Genomic DNA, 22,598 nt, shown 5'->3' on the forward strand with positions numbered 1-22,598 from the left:
TAAAATACAACATTGTGATCGAATAAGGGGAAAAATGAATCATACTTTCTATTTGAAAAACCACAAGTACTTTTGCTTTTGTCCATACATTATTATTTCTTACATGTACCCTATGATATATTTATTAAAAGTGATTGAAAGACAAACAATAACCAAAAAAGAATTTTTGGTATCGAGTTGTGCGAGGTCACCTTGATGGAAAATATCTTCTGAATTCATTCTTGTTATCCATGTGAGGAGGGTCAAGTTTCTACTAGACTTTATTTTCTTTCTTCATATTTCCTTCATTTTATCTGGAGATTTTGATCAGATCAATATTGTTTTTAGATTGTCTTTGTTTACTTTCTTTTATGTATTTGTAGCATAAGAATTTAATCTTTGTTATGATCCTTCTTATTCATATCATAACCATGACTAGTCTTAATGATAGGTGATATTTGACAACCAATGATATCATCTAGGAAATCAATGTGCTTTTCAAACTTCAATCTTATATCCAGCTAAGAAATTGAATTCTATAGTTCCTTTCTTAAGGAAACAATTTAAGCTATCATCTTCTCACAATTTACTTCTTTTTCCTTCAGTTGGAATCTCACCACTTCTTCCATAATTTTTTCCTCTTCTAGTTGAATGTTTATGCTAATAATAGTCCTCTTTTTATTCAAACAAAGGATATTTCTTTGTAGAGAAACATTCTTAAATAGCCATGTTTGTTTAGAAGATCTATCTTCCAATGGTTACATCATTTCCAAGGGAACCTAATTTGATACCAATTTTTGAGCACACACTTATACTTTAGTGGGGTGGGGGTGTTGGTGTAGTGAATCAATATAAGGTAATTTCTACTTATTTAAATCTTCATGAACCATAGGTAAATAATTGCATATGAGATATATTAGTTGTGAAACATGCAACAAAATATTTATGTTTAAACCATTTTGGGAGAAAACTAAAAAAAATAAAATTATAATTATTTATAACACCAACCTACTGGAAACACTAATCCCACTAGTACAAAATCTGGTAGGAACCAACCTACTCTTTCATATCTTCATAGACACTAATCTACTATAGACACCAATCACCACTGCTAATAACCAAATTAGCAATAGATGCCAATATATTTGTATGTGTAGCACCAACCTGAATACAACTTCTTCAAAACTTGTTTGCTCACTAGGACACCATATTTGCTCGTTTCTTATTTATATCTTCTCATTGATGTTCCAAGTGAAATTTATGGTAACTTTCCTAGAACTTGTTAATTTTTTGCCTCTTTCTTAGAGTAGAGTTGTATAGCATGTCATGTGTCTAGTTCCTTATATCTAATTATGAAATTGTTTACCTAAGTCACTTATATATGTCTCCTCAAACCTCTAAAAAAATCGTAGTCATAAATGTCCTAGAAAAATAATTATAACAAAAATTTCAAGATCACTCTTTTGAAATTGATTTCAAGACCATTCACAAACCCTAGCTTTCACAAGGTACATCTCTACAACTATAATGAGCCAAAATATGAACTTTTACCAAAAGTACCTTCACTTATTTTCTCAATATTCTCAAAATTTCATAGTATGTTCTTTATGGAAAGCATATTACAACAAAAGTTCCAAGTTCACTTATTTAAAATTGAATTCAGTAACATTCACATTCCCTAACTTCCATAAGGTATATCTCTGATATTATAGTGAACTATAAAATAAATTGTTTACGTGATATACCTTGACCTACTTTCCCAATATGCTCAAAATTTTATAGTATGATTCTTTGCAAAAAATAAATTACAATAAAAGTTCCAAGTTTGCTCATTTAAAACTGATTTCAAGACCATTCACAAACCTTAATGCCCATAGGTTATATCTTAAAATATATAGCAAAGTAAATTTATAATTTTTACTAGATATATCTTGTGATGCGATCTCTCTCTTCTCCAATTTCATGGTTGAAAACATTCCAAAAAATAAATGATAGTACAAATCTTAAGATTACTTGTTTGAAATGAATTTCAAGACCAATCACAAACCCTAATTCCATAGCACATATCCTTGAAAGTATAGAGAATCAAAGCCTAAAATGTTAACCAAATGTTCCCCTTGATCTCTTCTCAATATTCTCAAAATTTCACTGTTTTAAGCATCCGAGAAGAAAAACTATAGTGGAAATGCCAAGACAACACGTTCACTCCACAACTTACATTTTTTCTCACAAACACTTTCCTTCAAATGCTTTCTCTTTTTATACATTATCATGACCCTTCATGAAAATGTATGCTAATTCAAAAGATAACGTCAATTCATTAATTAAATAAGTTGTTTTTATTTCACTTTTTCAAATACCATGAAAAATACAATGGGCTTCCTAAACTATGGGTTTGAAACCACCATTTCACTTTTTGACATCTATTTTCTCATGAACACCACCTTTTTAATTTACTTGGATTCTTGTGTGCGTGTGTGTGTGTGTGGTGTGACCAATAACAAATTTAAACTACATTTTGGTTGCTACAAAGGCATGAAAGTACAATTCCTTGCATTAAAAAAAAATATACTTGAACGAATTAGTTGGATTTGCACCATAATAAGTGGATCTTGTAAGACAAAAAAGTTGTTGAGAATTCAAGAGGGAAATGAATATGTTAATTCTCTTAACTTGATAATTGTTTGTGTTTACCTTTTACTTATTAGCTTTGTTCTTTATTATCTCAATGTGCAATACATCAAACAGCTACCAAAACAGTAAGAACAATGAAACAGTATATAGGTTACAAGCCAGGGCCAAAACCCCTCCTCTTGAGGGGAAAACCAATAAATCTCTTCTTTATATTTCAAATATTTTAATTGATGAATACCATGACCTAGACTCAGAAAAATACCCTCCAATATCAAGTCTACCACAACCTCCCAGTTGATTCGAAATTCTGCTCCCCAGCAACTGCTGCAACTGTTGTTGCTTCTCTAGGAGACTTCGATCTCCCTCTAATATCCTTCACCTTGACTTATCTTTCCTTGAATTTAGCCAAAGGGATAGTGATATTCCCTAAAATACCTTCGTTTTCCTTTCCTTCTCTTCTTCTTCCAAAATCGAACCCCAGCAGATCCAGCACAGAAACCCTAACTTCGATCTCCCCAGAAGCATAGATAAGGGCCAGAAACACTTCGAGTTCTTCGACTTATTCTTCTTCACACTTCCTTATTCTACTTCTTCGCATAAGAGATTATAGATTGAGTGTTCCAAAAGGAGGATGAGTTCCTCTTATATATAGGCTTCTTCAAGGGTGGATGTGGCTCTTCATGTAGGCCGACTTGACAGCTCATTAGGCTGACTTGATCTTGGAGGTATTTTGACACTTTTAAGACCAAATAATTTTTTCTTTACAATTTACAATGTGCCCTTAGGGTCTTCAATATATGACAATGATTATTATATCTAGGACAAACCCTAGAAGCACTCAATGGGTGCTTGACCTATAAAATAAAAGAACTTGAGCATGAAACATATGTTTCAATAATAATAATAATTTCTTTTCCATTTTATATTTACAAGAATACATTTCATACTTATGAAGACCGAACCTAGTTACAAATTTTTCAACACAAGTTGTGTCTACAAAGTGACTTAGTCACATGCTAAAAATTTGAATGATACAAAATATAAGTAGATGATAAAAACTAAACTCATTGACATAAAAACATGTTTGTTGTAATACCTCATGCTAGTGTATGGTGGATAGAGTGGGTGAATTTCCAAAAGGTGTAATGAAAGGAGGATATAGGATCTTATATGTTTTTGTGAACAAAATAAATCTATTGTTGGTTGCATAGATGTTTCTAATACGTTAGATTAGTATCCAAAAAAAAGGAAATGATAGAATAACTAATTTTTTTCACATTAATCATATTTAAATCGACACATGATACCTAACTATGAAGTGATATGTTGGCCCGAAGTGAAGACAGATAATCAATGTCTTTTATCACTAGTTATAGAAACACATGCCAAGTTATTATGATTCATAGGAAAAGATAAAAGAACCAACATAAACTCACATAAACTTTTCAAAATTGTCAAATGGAAAACCATAGCTAAACTTAAGGAGATCGTAGGTTGAGGGCTTAAGAATATTTATCACTTTATTAAAGTAATGGCTATTGATAATCTATGGAGGTTCATTTGTAGAGATGGGCTTCAGAATAAATTCATTATTTAGAAATATATTGATCCCTCTACCATTGAAATTATAGTAGCGTCCCATCCAAAAATATCCAAAATGTGTCTATTGTTTGGAGGACCCTTGTATTATCTTTTCCTATTTTAGGAAATTGGCTTGTTTAGATATTTGGGAATAAGAGAAGGTAATAATAGTGATTTACCTTGGGTGGGGAGTGGAAATGTTTATAAATTATAATTATATTCTCTCTCTTTGAGGTATGTACTTCTTTAATCTAACTTGGGTAGTGTCTCTAGGAATCCCAACAATCTAACAAAAGGAATGGAAGAAGACGTCCCATAATAATTGATGCTTAGTAGTGGGAGGATTACAAAACATTGAAGTTGTGTCATGTTTGTCTCAAGGAGGTGGAGTATGAACTAATGTTTACAAAAAATCAAACCTTACCTTTCTATACCTCCAAACTAGGGTGTTAAGTATGTTTTTCAATGATAGCTTGAAGAAACAAATGGTGGTGGAAACCACTTTGGAATTTTAAATCCCTTATAAAGGAAATGATTTTAATGTGGTTATCCATAAGGAATAAATCCCTTACTTGGTAGTTATTGAAAAAATGAATCAACAGGTCCAAATTGATGCACTTTTTGAAAGGAATAAGAGAAAATCAGTTGTCACTCTAATTATATATTGTCCTTATTCATTCAACGTATGGGCTTACATGGAAATACTAATAGTGGTAAGAGATTATTAGTAGGGGGAATAAATTGAAGATTTATTTAAACTATGGGATTAGAAGAAAAAACATGTAGAATTTATATTTTTATAGTATCATGGGGCAATTGGCTTGCCACAAACAATGTTATATTTCCAAAGGAGATCTATTCCTCCTTTTTAACATGTAGCTAAAAATGGATCTATATTTTCTAATTTCAAATCCATTATAAGGTCATTCTATAGAGGAAATTACCTCATGATCCCATGGAAAAACTTGGGGCTTGGGGAAAATTTGATTGAGCTAATCAACGCACTCCACGTAGGTGTACAACAAGTGTGTAACACCCTCCTCCCACACTTACCTAAGCTTATCGGTCCACTGGGGTAAATATGTGATAAAGCATTACTATGAAATGACTCAACCTCCTAGGTATATTTAAGAAAATGGAATCGATGAACCGAAACCAAAATAACCTTCCTCAAGAGCTACAGGACCCCAAGGAGCTAACCAACCACTCCAGGTGCCCAACCCCTGAGATAACTTCCTTTTTCACTAACTTGGACTCTTAATTGCTCCCATGACAAGGCAAGCCAGTGGATGAGACCCTTTAGTCGCTCCCATAATCCTGCGTCCCAACAAATGTAGACTAATTTACTTAGTTATGTCCCAACAACATCGAGATATGAGTCACCTTTTCAGGGCTAGGACCCAAGCCTCTGCCCATAACTTAATGAAACTCTCAGAAATGATAGATAACAAATATATAAGGCCTCTAATGAGAAATTGGAACAGGGACCTAACTTGACCCATCCGAACCATGACATACATTTTGTCAAATACATCATGAACATGTAATGTACAAGTCATAAATACACATATGAACATAATGATATTTATCCGAGAATCAACTAGAAGGAATAATTCCTTCTCATAGTAGTTACAAAAACATATATTAGGTCATGCATTCATTAACAATTGATTTACTCACCAAAACATGATGAGAGCCATTACTCAAGTCTATCATAAACCATGCTTGAAACTAGCATAAAACTAGCATAATAACAATGATAAAAAAAACCATCGATGCCACATAATAACAAGTATAAATAGCCATGAATTACAATAGGAAAGGAGATCACATTAACATATGTAAAACCAACTAATCTAGGGACTTCCAGGTACCACTCGACCATAAATTGGGCTGAACCAAATCTCTCTTTCAGCCGATCACCCCCATGCCATATTCCAAGCATTAATGTGGGATCTCATGGAAATGACTAATCAAAACCAAACTAGGGCTTCCAAAGGCCAAACCACCTCAACCCTCAACCATTTATTCCACCTTATGGTCAGACATCACTAACCATCACCAGATTGGTCTCTACCTAAGATTTCCAAGGCTCCAAATGTTTGTTCCAACCAGGCTCTAGAACTAGTAACTCAACCCACATTTTCCACAGAGCTCGAGAGAATTTTCCCAACTAAGGCTCCAGGACTAGTAACTCAACCCACCAAGGGCTCCAAGGCATTTTTCCAACCAAGGATTCCACGACTAGTAACTCAACCCAAGTTTCTCCATGGCTTCAAGAGCGTTTTTCCAACAAAGGCTCTAAGAACTAATAAATGAACCTCGAATTATAAGGAACATGAGCACCAACCAAAAAACAAAAGGGAAACCCCACAACACCATGGCTATCTAAGAAAATGGTAACGCTTAGGAAAAACCACTGTCAATCCAATCAATCCTCTATGCCAATGATAGATCATAACCAAACCACCACATGCATATGCCATGCACGCCAAAACTAGCAAGGAAAACATACATGCAACTCAGTACCTGTAAAGAAAACCCATTGTAGCTCTTGATCCCAATGTCCTCTTACGCTTTCCTACTTTTCCTTGGCCCTATTTTCAAAATCCAAAGTATGCCACAATCCTCCAAGAGTGCTCCAAGAAAAATATAAGTGTGCAAGAGTACGAGAGAGAAAATAGAAGAGAGCTCAAGGTTAAAACTGAAAAAAGGTTGTGAGCTGATCCTCAAAAGATTTTATATCATTGACGCCTCTATTTTATTCATGTTTCTCTATTTTTCCTTCAATTTTCCTCACATGCAATTATATGACCTTTCACCTTCTTTTTCTCCTATTTTCCCATTATTTTCATAAATAAAATGCCAACTAATGTCTCTTTATTTTTTCAATTTCCTTTACCAATTTCCATATCCATTTATTAATCGCAATTGATCCCCGTCACTATTTTTTTTCCCAATATTCAGCTTGGAATACGTGTCCCATGAACTTAATCTTAGTTTTCCTTTATTAACTTTATTATATGGATTTTTAGCTAGCATTGTTACAAAGTGGCATCATCTTTATACATGACTCTTTTGTATTTAGGTTTAAGGTATGGTTGGAGGGTGCTTGAAAAATTATGTTGAGCTTCTAAAAATGATTTTTCTCATCATCTTCTAAGAAATGGGTGTCTAAGTTATAGGCTTTTGTTGAGTCATAGGGGGTCATAAAGTGGATCCAATGTTGATCATGTTGGCATGGATGCTACTGTTTTATTCTTTGATTAAGAAATGACTAGAAAACATATTCTCACAAGCTCTTATATGCTAATAGTTTTCCAAAAGGATGATAATCTTATTGGGTGAAAACATGATAAAGTCTTGGTTGAAATTTTTTCTTGAGTAAGAGTTTTTTTTCAAATTAAACATTTTTTTTGCTAAAACGTTTAGAAATTTATTGCTTCAATAGGGGTAGAAACTTGAAAAGTTTGAATATCATATACCAGACTTACTACCAATGGATTCATCTTCGAATCTAGTTTGTGATCATATAAAAATTGTAACTTTCCATTAATAATTTCTACTTATTAATAATTTTGTTCTAAAATTTATCCCTTAAAGATTATAGTATTCTTAAAATCACCTAAAATGAAAATTCAATGTCATCTAGATCACAATTTGGTAACAAAATAATATAGCACACTTCCCCATACTCCCCTCTTCTAATGAGTATTTTTATTTTGGATTGCAGGTTTCTGTGGAGTGGTATTTGAGAGATTGAATTCGGATAATCCACAGTGTTCGTCTTTTTCTTGTCGACGTTCGAGTCTAGAGCAAGACTCATCATCAGGACTTGATATACAGAGAAGAGGAAAAAAAGTTTGTGATAAATATGGTGAAGGATGACAGTTAGGAAGTTTAGCCGACCATTGATCAAGTATAGATCTGATTCCTTTCTCTGTATTTTGACCCTGGTTCTTTCGAGATTTCTTATCTCTTTCCATGTGTCCCTTCCGTACAGGGCAACGATTTTGGATTGCAGGTTTCTGTGGAGTGGTATTTGAGAGATTGAATTCGGATAATCCACAGTGTTCATCTTTTTCTTGTCGACGTTTCGAGTCTAGAGCAAGACTCATCATCAGGACTTGATATACAGAGAAGAGGAAAAAACGTTTGTGATAAATATGGTGAAGGATGACAGTTAGGAAGTTTAGCCGACCATTGATCAAGTATAGATCTGATTCCTTTCTCTGTATTTTGACCCTAGTTCTTTCGAGATTTCTTATCTCTTTCCATGTGTCCCTTCCTTATTCTTAGTGAATGATCACAATTAAAAGTTTTATTCTTATAGAAATATGTTAACGTGACATATTTTTTCATTTGATTATATTTCAATAAATAATTAAAAAGAGTGATTAAATATGAAAAATCACAAATTATAGTCTTGGCACTATTGTAATTTGTGAAGATGGTAAGCATATACTTTTTCCTCCTAAAATGAATAACCATCTCTAAAAGAATAGACATTGACATATTCTACTCATCATCCTTACTTAATATTTTAAAGTAACATAATCAATAAATATAAAATTTATCCTAGTATATTTAATAAACAATTTAAAGCACAAATATGGGTAGGATTCTAAGACAATTCTTAGCAAATATTATCTTTACATTGAAGTGGAATAAGAAGAAGAACATAACTTTGTAGTTTCCTTCATAAAACAAGTAAAAGTGTTACCATTTTCATGTTTTTACCCTATAGTTGGTATAAAGGGTAGTACAGAGGTCCGTTTTGGACAAATCTTGAAGTCCGTTGATCGAGATTCCATGTAGAGATTTTTCCAAAATTGTATATGCAAATGTTAAGTGCATTTTATTTTGAAATAACATAAAATATACTCACTCTTTTTCCCCAAGAAAAAAAATAAACTCTTGTCCTTAATATATGTGTGAGGCACCCGCATACATGTGACTATGATTACTAGAACGAAATTGGGAGAACATGTATCATGCCACCTTGTTGTAGGGGTATCATCTTGTTAAAGTTATGCATGTCAAATAGTTAAATGGTTACATATGCTTTGCAATTATATTTACCAAATATTTTTCAATTGTAATTATATACAAATCATGGAAAATATAAAAAATATTTAATAATTAACCCCATTTAAGAAATTAGCATCGACAATAGCACATAACATATATGTCGATAATGAGAGCATCAATGATAAACAACTAAAATGAAGCTAGAACAGATTCTAGGAAGATATCTTGACCTACCTAGACTCAATGGCATGGCTTAGAGGTCTTACATTAGTTGTGTAACATCATTTGTAGATGAATCTCTACAATATGCTACAAAACATATGCTATAATAAAGTATATCATGTGTTTGTGTGAATATTGTAGTACTGGTCACATGAATCTTGTGTCCAAGCTAAGGTGGTTGTGGGGGGTGGAGAGGGGTTATCTGTACACCTAGGAAGGGTAAACCCCTTCAATGGGTTACACCCTATCTTTTCTTGATCCCAAAAATCCTAAGACGAGCCCCCTCAATTCCACAATTGTTAAAATAGTTAACATGTCAACTCAAAATAAACTCGACCCATAATTTACCTATAAATACAATTGAACCTCCATATTTTGCAAGATATATTTTAAGTACCACAAACCACCTAACCATCCAAAGTTTTTAAATTATTGGAATGAACAAAAATCTATGCAAATATGTTTCTTTCAAGAATTAGGTGGTTTCAAGAATTAGGTGGTTGGTTGGTTCTAGGGGAAATAAACAATGGGATAATCATCTCTTTGCTTATATGTAGATCATTTTCACATTTTTCTTACTCATTCTAATTGATTTTATTCTCTCATGTAACCTTATATTAAGATATGCCAAATAATTAGCCATATATGTATCAAATAGATATTAAATAAAATAGCAAAAAAACATGAAATAACTCTCTATTATTTTTAATACCATCAATTATATTATTAATTTTATTTAAACAATAATTAATGTTCATATATAAATCTCATAGAAATTATTACACATTAATATTTACATTGAAATCAAATTTTTACTTCGACTAACAAAAACAAATACTTATTTAAACATTAACAAAATATTTTTATAAATCATTTAAATTTAAATTTATGTAATTAAATAAATATAAATATAATATAACACCTCCATACATTAATAATTTATATTTTTTTTTTCTCGCACATATATTAATATTTTTTTCTAACTAACTCAAAAAGAAACCAAACAATTATAAATCACCAAAAAAATAATGATTTGAATTTTTTATATAAATAATTAATCATGTAGTAAATAGTTACTTATATAATAAAAATGCTTGTGTCAGGTATCCAAGCAGCCACCACTGCAACAATATCAGTGTCCGATAATTAACCTCTTTTGTGGATTATATCTTGTTTTATGTCACTAAGTATAACTCGAATGACTTACAGATTCTGATCATAGTAATGTCGGGAAGAGGATTTTGCATGAAAGTGAACTTGTCCCTTTCCTCTTGGTTCATAATACGTGCCCCCCACACTAACAATGAGCTCACTCGGGGGTACCCTTGTGATCTTAAATACATTTTTTATTTATAAAATTAATTAAAATAAAAAATAATATATATATATATATATATATATATATATATTAAAATTGAAGATTAAATATTAATAGAATATTAAAATTAACGCTGTTAAAAAACAAATTGATGTATATGTTATATGTTTTTAGTGAAATATGATACTGAAAAAATGAGATGTTATACTTTTCAAAGTTGAATTTTTTGAAAGTAATATAACTATTGTGAATTTTGATATATAGTAAAAAATATAATTTGTAGAAAACTATTTTGTATTTTTAATAACATTTAATATGTCAAGTCAACATTAAATTAAAACTTTCATTATGTAAAATTATGTAAAAATTAAGCGATTTTTTTTTAACAGCTACAATATATACATTTTTTAACAAAATTATATTAGCATGATCTACTTGACTTTTTTTCCTAACATCTAACTAGTGTTTAATGTATACATTTTTAAACAAAACTATATAAACATGATCTACATAAAATGTAATTGTGTGCATGCTTATTCTTCTTTTTCAATTTTATTTTTCAGTTTAACTAATTAATATTTAAATTCCATACCATACACCTTTATGTTCCCAATGAATTTCCCACATATTTAAGTAAAATGAAAACTAGAGATAGTGAGGATCTAAAGAGAATTAGAAATATCCAAGATCCAAAGAGTGTAAATAATTTTTTATCATTTTTAATTCTATAAATTTTATGCTATTAATTTTTTTTAAATACTTTTAGAATTGTGAAAAGTGTTGAAAATGCAACAAGATGATGGAGCTTAGTGGAAAAGAGTCGTCTTCACTAAGTGGGCCCGCAGGCTATTTTTGGCAAAGTCTAAGAGTCTATCTATTTTTAGACATATGGATCATGGTCTATGAGTTGCAGGATGCTAATTGTGGATGATTGGTCATGTTGGTAAAAATAGATGGACTTCTATTTTTAGACATATGGGCGGTTTCTATTTTTAGACTGCCAGGCTAAAAATAGAACATTCGAATATTATTAGCCTTTAATAATATTTGGACTATAAACAATATCTTATACTCTTGGAGCACTTCAGTTTGAGCTACAGATGTGGCACATGCAACCGTCAGAAGGAAATACGCTTTTCTTGTGGGTCAGTTGAGCTATTGCATGGTGGACTTCAGTTAGAACTCAAGTGGTTGAGTTTTGGTGGAGTTGATTGAGGAGTTGATGGAGTTGTGTTTAGTTTTACTTGGTTAAACTAGTTATATTTAGTCTAACTGCAGAATACACTAGTGATAAGTGATGTGAATTAATTGTTAATTAATTCACTAATTATTAACTCATAAAGAAACTAAAGAATACATTAGTTAACTCAGTGCATGGACAGTTCAGTGGAGACAGGTGTTAGAGGTTGAGATTGCTATCAGTTGTGACTATAGTTGTGCATGAGATCTTGCACAATCAATGGGATTGAGTATTGCCAATGAGGGTTGCATGGTTCAGCCAAGGAAATACGAGTTTGGTTTAGCCATTCATCATTATTCTCTTGCAGGATTGCGCAGTGGAGGCAGGAAAACAGTGGAGGAGATTTGAGGCATCAGATCTGAGCTAGTTTGTGTGTAACAAGTGGAGATAGTACTGAGTACTTGTGAGGAGTATTGTACTATGTATTGTTACATGTTCTCAATCAATATAATATACAGATAGTTGGGGGTTTTCAGCTGTATGCTTTCCTCGTGATATACTGTGTTGATATGTGTGATTGATGCTTCAATGTGCGCATGCGATTGTTTCTGAATACTGCAAATTGATGATCAATAGTAGAGGAGGTTATGTATTATGCATGCATTCTGTAAATAGTGTATAATTGGGATAATCTTTGTGAATAAGTGTCATATTATTCAAAATTTCTACAAAAAGAAAATTTAAATATATATTTTAGAAGAAAATAAATAAAGAATATAATATGAAATCAAAAAATATGAAAGTCATAAGACATTAGATAAATCAATATAGATTCATCTTAATTCTAGATCTACAAAGTGCAGAGAGAATGAGATCTCTCAAGGTGCAAATCACTTTTTTGAGTGTAAAACTTGAGGAAAGGTTTGCACCTCGAGAGATTTGATCCATCTTATTGCTTGAAAGATTTATAATTAAGATGGATCTAGACCGGTTATATATATATATATATATATATATATATATATATATATATATATATATATATATCTTCTTCTTTTTTTCGAGTCAAAATGTTTACATATCATAACATAACATAACAAGGTGTTACAAGATATCTTCCACATTGGTCTAGAAAACACCTCATGGTGCAAGAATTCAATGATGAATCCATAAACATCATATCCACCACTTGAAATGATAGAGATGAAGGGGTTTCCTCCTTAGCAAGTTACATTTGTAGAAGATTCTATAGAAGGGGGTCAATATTTAAAGTCTACAAAACCTTAATTGAGTTATGTTGATGATGATGATTAATGTATACTAATACATATATGGTCTACTGGACCTTAAGAAGCTAAGAGATTAATCAAAATTCTTTAATATTTTACTTCTATGCTTAAAAACTAATGAGAGAAGTGTTCCAAGATCACCATAATCTTTCTGACTTAAAGGATCAAGAAGGTTGGTAGTGCAAGAAAAATATTTTGAAAAGTAGATTGAACAAAAGTATAAGATGGACAATCTAAGAGAAATGGATTTTCATCATCCACCCTCTTAGTATAGTAGAGGTGATAGACTCTTTAATCCCATGGTGTTTTGGGAATTGGTCAATGCGTGTGCTCAATATGAAACTCATGAGAATTAGTTAGTATCTTAGCAATGTTCATTTTCTTCTTAACACTGGTCAAGACAGATAAATTTTTTTTTATTTTTGAGATTGGGGTTGATCACCTCCTTATAATATCTCCGTTTCTTTTTTCCCTCTAAGTCTTTATCACCCCACATTTTCCCCCTAAATTTTGAATTAATAACATTTTTAATGTCCTTATTATACAAAAATGATTACATCCTTTATCTCCCAATGGTCTATCCAAGATTGGACATCTTTATGTCATTCTCACTTTACCCAAAGGTGGGGGTTTTGGCTAGACTTAGAAGAAATTTTAGTAAACCTCTTAGCTTGCATGTTGTATAGCTTCTTCTTATACATGAGATGCGTATTCATTGTTGTGCTTTCAATGGGTGAAAGGCTTGCTTCAATAGGTGTTGAAAATAGCAACAAGAAATGTTAAAAACAACATTTAGAAATTCCAATTTAATTTGTCCTTGAATTAAATTGTAATTATTATCTCATAGCAACTTGTAATAGTTAACTAAGTTAAGTTGACTTCGTTAACTTGGGAATTTTGAGTTCGAAGTCTATCTAAAGTCATGTAAGTGTGATCCCTACTTTTTAGGGGTCCAGATTGAGTTTATTTGAGTTGTAATTAGATAACTCAATTTGGCTTAGTTATAGACAATTAAACTAGTTCTAACTATTGGTAGAACTAGTAGAGGTCTAGTAGTGAGTTGGTGCACTAGTGCATCCTTAGTGCTAATCTAGCTAACTAAAGATTCATTCATGAGAAACTCATGCATGTCAGATCAGAGGAAGACCCAATTGGGACTAGAGTGCAAGGACAGTGTACTATCAATTGTATGATTTTTCGAGTTGTACAAATCATGCATGCAATCAAAGAAGACCTAGTTTTGGATTGCGCAAAGATGGAGGAAGGATTTCCCAATTAAATATGGTTTGATCCTTATAGGAATTGCGCAAGGAAATAGGGGCTTGGAGAGTAGCAAAATAGTCTAAGGTTTGGATTGAGCTAGCTTGTGAGCAAAGAGTTGATTATACTTGTACGGGAATTGTTCTAGTGAGAACAAGCTTTGTATTTTCACTCAGGTTTCTGATTAATGGAATATAGATAGTAGGGGTTTTGATTTGTGGCTTTCCCTGAATAAATATTGTGTTATGTGCCATTAATTATCTTCCTCTTGTTGATTATTGTTTTTCATTAATCATTGGTTTTCATTGTTTAAAGAGTAGAGTAGATTCTTGTCTTGTGTTTTAGTACATTACATGAGTTGTGAATCTATAGGAAAATATACATGGTATCAGAGCTGAAGACAATATACTAGAGGAGATTTCAAAGTTTTGAGTTTTGGATTACAGGTGAAATTCAAATTTGCAATACATACTTTAGGATCGGAAAATGGCTTTCTATGATTTGAGGCTCGAGTATGCCTTGGAAGGAAACTCGAATTATATAGCCTGGAAGGATAGGATGGAGGTTGTGCTGGAGGATAATGGCCTCAAGGAATTCATTGAGAAAGATATTCCTAAGCCATCAACATCAGATGCAAAGATCTAGCTGAATGGAAGAAGTATGTGGAAAGGGCGAGGCGAATTATCCTTGGGGGAGTTTGAGACCACATTGTCTCAAGTCTCCATGGCAAGGAAACTTCATATGCTATGTGGAAAGCATTGACAAACCTATTTTAGAACAACAGTGACCATATAAATTTGGCACTAAATGCCAACTTCGAAAAATCAAGATGGAGACGGGCGACTCAATTCCAAATTACTTGACCAAGTTCACCCATTGTTGATATGAGCTTAGAAGTGTTGCAGTCATTGTTTCCAAGGATGATATGGTGAGCCTAGTTCTTCTAAAACTTTTAAAGAGTTGGTATAGTTATCAAGACTCTGTCAATGGGAGGGAGAAGTTGCCAAATTGGGAACGACTGTGGTCAGAATTGGTACAAGAGGAGTTTCAACAGAACACCAAAGATGGGACCTCTTCCAAAGAAGTGGAAGAGGATTTTGCCTTAGCAAGTAAGGCAAAGAAGGCCAAGGGAAATGAGTCCCAAGGTTTGGTGGGTGATAAGAAGATGGACTTGTCGAAAGTCCAGTGTTTTTACTATCATGAGCATGAACTATGCCACAAATTTCCCACAGAAGAAAGAAAGTAAAAAGGAGACTGCAGTAGTTGCGGCATGTGAAGCTCTAGCTTCACAATTCGAACTTGATTTCACTCTCATTGAATGTATGGCCAGTACTATCATGGGAGACATGTGGTATCTTGACAGTGGTGCCTCGTTCCATATGACGGGGAACAAAGATCTCTTTATTGATTCTGAGGAGAAAGACCTCAAGCAGAACATAGATTTTGGAGATGACGGGAGGTATAGAGCTACCGAGATTGGTGCAATTACCTTTCAGAGGGACTCTCGATCCCCTATCATAACCACAGATGTGATGTATGTTCTAGGACTAAAGAAGAATCTTGTTTCAGTCGCAGTATTATAAGACCATGGCTATGATTTGATTTTTAGTAAGGGAAAGGTTTTCCTTAGACACATCGCCACGGGACAGATGAAACAAATCGATGCATGAGTCAAGAACTTGTATGCTCTTGAAGTTCAAGATGCATACAAACCCTTGAGGAGCAAGGAAAAGGTTAGAGACTCGGTGGTTGAGAGGGAGAGTGAATTACCTCTCAACATGCAGCCCCAAAAGAAGCCTCAGAATCAGTCTTAGACAATTGTGGAGAAACCATAATTGGAGAATAAAAGAGGAGACCGAGTGGAGAGATCCACTCAAGAAGAGAAGAAGAAGCCTTAGAAGTCATCTCAGACAATTGTGGAGCAACCACAATTGAAGAAGCAAAGAGTAGACTGATTGGAGGCATCCACTCATGCAAAGACCTCCATTAGGGGAAAATTTCAAGCCAGGTGGGTAGAGGGAGCATATGTAGCCATACCTCCTAGTGAGATGTGGGGCGATGTGAAGTGAGAGTTCCAAGAGGGCTGAAATTGAGCAGGGTCCAAAGTACATAGTAGCAGGAGGAATCAGTAGCAGTAGATGCAGTTAGAGATCAGAGTGACAAAGGCTAGAGAAGTTAGATACTAAAGAGCACAAAGAAGAGTTGACAACAGTGCAGAAAGGTAGAGTCAGCAAAAACACAATGTTTTCAGTCAAAAGAGGCAGTAGTAGTGAGAGACTTTAGTGAAAGATGCACCATACTAATTCAGGTTGGATATTTTTTTTGTTTCAAGAGTTGTTGTAGCAACAACACTAGAGAGAAGTGTTACATGCAGAACATTCCAAAGGTTTAGGATCGAGATAGAGTTTAATTCCTTTCTTATTGAGAGGGAGTGTTGAAAATAGCAACAAGAAATGTTAAAAATAGCATCTAGAAATTCCATTTAATTTGTCCTTGAATTAAATTGAGAATTAAATTGCAATTATTTTCTCATAACAACTTTTAATAGTTAACTAAGTTAAGTTGACTTAGTTAGCTTAGGAATTTCGATTTGGGAGTCTATCTGGATTCATGTACGCTTGATCCCTAAGTTTTAGGGGTCCAGATTGAGTTTATTTGAGTTGTAATTAGATAACTCAGTTTGACTGAGTTATAGACAGTTAAAATTGTTTTAACTGTTAGTGGAAGTAGCAGAGGTCTAGTAGTGAGTTGGTGCACTTGTGCATCCTCAGTGCTACTCCAGCTAGCTGAATATTCACTCATGAGAAACTCATGCATGTTAGTTCAGAGGAAGACCCAATCAAGACTAGAGTGAAAGGACAGTGTATTATCAGTCGTATGATTTTCTGAGTTGTACAGATCATGTATGAAATCAAAGAAGGACCTAGTTTTGGATTGCATAGTTATGGAGGAAGGATTTCCCAATTAAATATGGGTTGATCCTCATAGGAATTGGGTAAGGAAGTAGGGACTTGGAGAGAAGAAGAATAGGCTGAGGTTTGGCTTGAGCGAGCTTATGAGAAGAGAGTTGATGATACTTGTGCATGAATTGTTTTAGAGAGAACAAGATTTATATTTTCACTCAGATTTTTTATTAATGCAATATAGATAGTAGGGGGTTTGAGCTATGGATTTCCCCAGATAAATATTATGTTATGTGACATTGATTATCTTCCTCTTGTTCATTATTGTTTTTCATCGATCATTGGTTTCCATTGTTTAAAGAGTAGAGTAGATTCTTGTCTTGTGTTTTAGTACATTACATGAGCTATGAATCTACATGAAAATCTACAATAGAGACGATAGGGTATGGATTATTTCCTTTAATCTTGAGATTGTATGTTATAAAATGATTTTGGATCCGTTCAATCTTCCTCCATGACTCCTTATAGATACAACAACCCAAAACCTCACATCCATATAAAATAATAGGAGTGATAAAGGTCTCAAAGAGTTTTTTTAATCCCATATCCAAATATTTGTTGACTTGCATTTTTTTAAGCCCACAATAAGCTTTTTGTCCTCGATTTATCCTTACATACTTCGATTAAGGGTGTTTTGAAAGCTTGATCACGTGTTTAATTCAAAATATTTGAAATACCTTAATTAAGGGGTTATAAAATCCTCAATTGAGGTATTGTTGGGTTAAATATAATTGATTTAAGGTTTTGTGACAAATTATATATAGATATCCCCGACTTATTTTTTTTTTCAATCCCACAAGTAAGCTTCATATCCTCCATTTATCCTTGTACACCTTGATCAAGAGTGATTTCAAAGATTGATCAAGTGCTTAATTCAAAATATTTGAAATACCTTAATTAAGGGATTATAGAATCCTTAATTGAGGTATTGTGGGTTAAATATAATTGCTTGATTTGTGGTTTTGTGACAAATTATACACACATAAAGATTAGATTTTCTAACACAATTATTTCAAAAATGTTGAGATATTACTATAACTTAAAAACACCAAAAAGTTAATGAATTTTTACATTAAACAAAATTTATAAAAATAAAAAAAAAATTACATGATTGAACTGTTAACTCACTTGGCTATTATGTCTAAAAAAAATAAGAATAAAAAGTAAAATTATGTCAAATCTAATAATAAACCATATTCTAGTCAACAATCATGGAGGGGTATCTTAGAAACTACAAAAGAATATATGATCACCAAAAGGTTGATGAAGATGAAGTGTCAGAGAAGGATAGAGAGATGATGAGCCAAAGATGAGTAGAATTGAGAGAACAACGTGAATAAAATATAGGTCAACCCATTTTTCAACCTTTAGTGCATATAATTAGAGAGTTTTGTGGCATCTAATTGAGGGAAATATCAGTGATTAGACCACATAACCTTATTGTATATTATATTCATAGTTTTGATTCTTACTCTACTTTATATAAATTATATGTAACACATATGCCCACAAAATTGATTGCACTATGTAGAGATACAATTTAATAATACATCACAAGGCTCCATTACCTCTTAGGTTTCAAGAATAACTAGAAGTTGTACTAGTTTTGAATGGGTAGATTTTTTTTTAGAAATTTTAAATGCAAACAAAGAAGAATTTAGGGACCTAGCCCTTCACCAGATAGTTAGTGAGCATGTTAATAATAAAATGAATTTATTTTATGAGTAAATTTGAGTGATTATATAAGCTTAAACCTTACAAGGATTGATATATACAAAAAAAATTAAAATAGAAAACAAATTTGTTGGGTTTTCAACATGCTAAACATGTAAAGGTACATGAGAATGTATCAAAAACATTTTCTTCACTTTGGAAAATAAATATATATAAAAACACTATCCAAGTTGCTTATAGGAGAACTAAAATTGAATGTTGAGGATGATGTCAAAATTACTCCATGTTCTAAGAATTGTGAAAGCATACTAAATTCAGGGTCTATATAAATGAAAACAATGAACATGCTTGATGAGCTATAATTTGTAGAAAACCCTACCAATATAAGACTTCTAGAAGGCATTAGAGAGAAGGTGGTTGAATTTTTGGAAACCCACTTTTACGTTGTACTAGATTGCAAACATTTTTTGTAGTGACACTTATGTAGAGGCATGTACGAAGAGCATTGTAAGCACATTATGAAGATTGCAAAATTTGAACTATTTCATGAATTTCAAGAAAGCAATCCCAATGTCAAGATTTCCATTGACATGTTTTTTAAATTGAAAGCATGGTGTATTAGGCTAAATAGAGTGTGTAACAATTGTAGTTGTCAATACCATGTTGAATTCTATCTCTATTATGATATTTTTGTAGATTTATGCAAGAGGCACTTGCATGATGACCCTCCCCCAGCAACACATGATTTTATTTCCATGATATTGTCCATAAGAAAGATCAAAGATGTGTTTTTTTAGTAAAACATGTGTAGGTGGAAGAAGATGCCTTGAATATGGTAATTTCACATTGTTTAATAGGAATTTTCTTATGGATCTCACACACCTTGTTATACGTTATTGTGGTCAGGTAGAGGACACATGAGTATGTTACTATGAACATTTCCTCTTCTTTAGGTGTAGCCTCTAAGAGATTGACTTGCTTGAGGATGATATCCCTATTTCAAAATTCATGGGTAAATTTCAAAACCAGATTAATAAATATAGGAAACATTTGCATATGTCTAGGTCGAAATTTTTCAAATTCAAAGAGTTTCATGTGCTATTTAAGTTAGGCATAGTCTTATTAGTGGTAAAATATGGTAATAAATACACGTTTTCTCCCCAGTGAGAGATATATAGTAAGTATGGTCATTTTAACTAAGTACTTTATGTGTAGTTTCCACATAGATGTTTTTTATAGTATTGTGCATTAAAATTAATTTTCTACTGGTTGATGACTTGTATGCACATGCATCTATATTCATTCATGTCTTTTATATACATGCATATGTGAATATTGATGGGAGGGATGTCACTCTAGAACCATGTGATGTGATCAAGTATCATTTTTATGTTAGTGATGATCAAGAGCATGACACACTTTTTGTTCATGATTGCTTTGTGTTTATTTATGAATAATTCAAAAGGAACATGATAGCATTTAGGAAACAACATATTTGATCTAATGGATCTGTGAGGCCTTTAAAATCAATGCACTCATTTTATTTGTAGAGTTGGATTCATATGAGGCAAGAGTTTGGCCTAACAAGAGCTTTTTCCAAATAGGGTGTGGAAAGAGTGTACATAATGATGTGGGTGCTTGTGTGAAATGAGAATTCGAGAGGTATCAAATAAGCCATGATGTAGTTCAATTAAAATAATTTGCTAAAGTAGTCAATTGGTGTAGGTTGCATTTAGGGAATGACTCTCTCAAATAGGAAAGGCCAATATGCAAGCAAGAGACTATAATATGAAAACTAAATCTCAAATTTTTTATATAGTTTGAAACACATGGTCAATAACTAAAAATTACATTTGATATTTAATATGATGCAAGGTCATTTGCAATGTTCCACTTCATGATGTTAATAGATCCATGCCTTAGTATTTTGTAACTATACCTCACGAGAATTACACTCTATATTACGAGTAAAGACATGGGTGACATCTTTGTCATTGAGACACAAAAAATGCATGCTTTTGTTGTTTTTAAATTAAAGCTAAGGGATGTGCACTTATGGATGCGAAAATCATGGATATATAAAACAATGGAAATATGCCCCTCTTAATCCAAACAATCCATTTTTAATACCAACATAGAAAGAGATGCATAGTGAAGATGTTATGGTTTTGCTAGATCATGGTTAAGTTTAGAGAAAGCATGTGACTTTATTAATGGATTGTTACATATTAATGGTGTTTTTATTGGCCTCTTCAACTTAATATTCAAACTTCCAATATTGAAAAAACATATGTTAATTAATATTTTGAATTGTGTTAATAAGTGATGTTTTTTTGTAATTGCACCATAAGGTAATCAAAAGAAGATATCATAATGCTATTTAATGTAATGCACATAAATAAATAAAAAATTTAATATAATCATTTTTTTGTGAACTGAAGCACATGTATTTCATATGCAAAAAGAGGTTATTGTTGAAAATGGCAACAAGAAGTGCTAAAAATAGCAGTTTGGGTACCAGTGCTAGATTGGGCAACAGGGAATGAAAAATGGAAGTGCTAAAAATAGCATTCTATTTTTAGCAGTTCAGTATGGATTCCTATTTTAGTCAGTCCCTGGACTTGAAATAGGAAGTAAAATTTGAATTTGATATTAACAACAGTTTGTAAATTAATTAATTAATTCATCTTGAGTTAATTAGTTAAGGAAAATCAAGCTTGAAGTCTATGTGAGGACATGCAATAGTTTCTCTGTTAATTGAGGAATTTATCCATCATTTAAAGAGATAAGGATGATTTGTAATATTGAGTTGTAATTAGTTGGCTTAGTTAACTGAGTCAAGTCCAGTTAGACTAATTTAATAGTTTGTTAAATTAATTAGAATTCAGTTAGTTAATGCTTGCATGCATGTAACTACTGTATTTCAGATAACTGAGTATTCACTCATGGATAACTCATGCATGTCAGTTCAGACAGAGACCCAGTTGAGATCAAAGAAGGGACATTGTACTAGTAGTTGGATGAATATTTTCCCTATAAAGGAAGCTCATCCATGATGAGGATTTATCTCTTTCAGGACTGCGCAGTTGGATTAGAGATTGGTGAGTGTGTGAAGAGGCCACTTCACACAAGTGGTTGCACTGAACCCCAATCAGAATTGCACAAAGAAATAGGAGGTTTGGAGGGCAGACCAGAGGTTAGATAGATGCCTTTGACTGTCTATGAGCAGCAGAGGTATTGCAGAGAGAGCAGGATAGCTTTTGAGTTGATTATTTTTGTAATACTGGCTATATTTCCACTTGTATGATAATACAGAGTTGGGGTTTTAGGCTGAGGCTTTCCTCAGGTAAATTCTTCTGTGTTATGTGTGATTGATTTCTCCATATCAGTTATATGTGTTCTTATTTATATTGCTCATGTTCGATTAAGCTTCCACTAAATTGTTTGTAGAAGTAGATCAAGTGTTT

This window comes from Pinus tabuliformis, chromosome 2_2, assembly GCF_031772625.1.
Source record: "Pinus tabuliformis cultivar Carrire ecotype Pingquan chromosome 2_2, CPIR1, whole genome shotgun sequence".
Classification (NCBI taxonomy): Eukaryota; Viridiplantae; Streptophyta; class Pinopsida; order Pinales; family Pinaceae; genus Pinus; species Pinus tabuliformis.